This window comes from Mastomys coucha, unplaced genomic scaffold (assembly GCF_008632895.1).
Source record: "Mastomys coucha isolate ucsf_1 unplaced genomic scaffold, UCSF_Mcou_1 pScaffold20, whole genome shotgun sequence".
NCBI classification, from domain to species: Eukaryota; Metazoa; Chordata; class Mammalia; order Rodentia; family Muridae; genus Mastomys; species Mastomys coucha.
Window position 1 is genome coordinate 130,417,661 of NW_022196903.1, and position 2,092 is coordinate 130,419,752.

The 2,092-nt window shown below is 38.0% G+C and overlaps 1 protein-coding gene across 1 annotated transcript in view; it reads left to right on the forward strand.

Moving 5' to 3' along the window:
* Atf7ip (activating transcription factor 7 interacting protein) overlaps positions 1-2,092 on the forward strand; it is an 86,641-nt gene that overhangs the window by 4,362 nt on the left and 80,187 nt on the right. The window lies entirely within an intron of this gene.

Genomic DNA, 2,092 nt, shown 5'->3' on the forward strand with positions numbered 1-2,092 from the left:
CTGGGACTGGCCTTGAACTCACAGATATCCCTCTGCCTCTGCCCTCCTAAAACTGGAATTAAAGGTATACACCACCACTGCCAGCCAGCCTAAGTATCTTTTAATTGACTTTCAAAATTGATAAATTGTGTGTGTGTGTGCGCGTGTGTGTGCGTGTGTGTTACAGATACAGGAGTGTTTACCTTTGCAGAGAGGGTCTCATGAGCCTGGAGCTCAGCAGTTATACTAGACTGTCTGACTAGTAAACCTTGGGGATCGTTACCTCCCAGTACAACGATGACAAGTGCAGCCACCACTTTCCAAGTGGGGTTGGAACAAAGGTCCTCAGAGCTTCAAGGCGTTGTAGGGTCACACACTGCATTAGATAGTAGCTAAGTGTACTTACAATGCTGCTCTGTACTGTCTAGTTAAAATACCCTTGTTCTTGCAGTTGTTTTAGCTAATGTGTGGTTTTGCAGATGAACATTAGATTCTTTTGGTTAAATCAAAACAATAGTCTTTATTTAGAATTATAAACAGTAAATTTAAATTTGAAGAATTTTTAAATCATATACTTAAAAAGTCATAAAGAACATACAAACAAAATGTGTACCACTTCTAGACTCCTAAAATGTACTGTTTTTAGGAAATGTTGGGAAAACTTATGATTCCTATGATCATTCAATAAGTTGCCATTTTCCTGTTTTCTGAGTAGTGATAGAAAGAAGGATAAATTATGAGAGAGCATGAGGCTAAATTTCTGGTTTTTTGAACATGTTGATAAGAAAGTAAGCCAGGCTGGGTGGTGGTGGCGCATGCCTTTAATCCCAGCACTTGGGAGGCAGAGGCAGGTGGATTTCTGAGTTCGAGGCCAGCCTGGTCTACAGAGTGAATTCCAGGACAGCCAGGGCTACACAGAGAAACCCTGTCTCGAAAAAAGCAAAAAAAAAAAAAAAAAAAAAAAAAAAAAGTAAGCTAGTTAGAAGCTGGAAAAGTAAGCTTCAAAAGAAAGCATTTTATAGTATTTGAAACCATTATTATTTTGATTGGTGGAATTTTGAAAAGTTATTTATTTACTCAATGTTTGGCCGGGATGGGACCAAATTTATTGCACAATAAATACAAAAATAATTTTATTTGGGGGCATTAAATTGTTATATTTTTCCTACTTTCTATATACATTTGTTATTTCATTAAATTTTTTTTTTCTTTTTTCTTTTTTTGGTTTTTTGAGACAGGGTTTCTCTGTGTAGCCCTGGCTGTCCTGGCACTCACTCTGTAGACCAGGCTGGCCTCGAACTCAGAAATCCGCTCGCCTCTGCCTCCCAAGTGCTGGGATTAAAGGCGTGCGCCACCCCCCCCCCATCATTAAATTTTTTTATGTTGATTACAGTGACATTAATTTTGTTTTGTTTTTTTGCTGGCCTTAAACTCACAGAGATCCTTTTGCCTTTGCCTCCCAAGTGCTGGGTTCAAAGGCATGTGCCACCATGCCAGCTCATATTATTAATTACTAATGACATAATTATACTTTTTAAATCATTTTTATATTGAAAGGAGTCTGGTTATTGCTCAAATACTTATTGAACTTGTATAGGCATGAAAAAAAGAAAAGAAATAAAGAGAACTCAAATAGGAAAATCTTCCTGGCTTTGTGCAAATGAACCTAGGAAATAGATACCAAGTGTTAAGATCCTGGCATTTTATCATGCCTTTGGGTATTTTAAAGCAAGTTTACTTAGAAAAACTTAATTATTTTGCTTTTTTTATGTTACCTTTAACCTTGGTCGAGATCTTTTCAGCTTCTAGTGTATTACATAGAGCAGTTGTTTCCTTACTTTGGGACAGAAATGCCTGTGGATTAGGACTTTGATGAGGAGCAAGGCATGAAGGTTGGCATCTTGACAGAGTACAGGGGAGTCACACTTTAAGAGTTAGAAACAAGAATTTTTCATTTTCTTTTATTTCTTTTTCCCTCCCTCGGCTGTTTTCTTTTCTGTTTTTTTTTCTTCCTCCCTTTCCCTTTCTTTCCCTTCTGTTTACTCTCCAGCCCTCTTAACCTTGCCCCCCCCACTCTCCCTCTCCCTTCTGTTTACTCTCCAGCCCTCTTAAC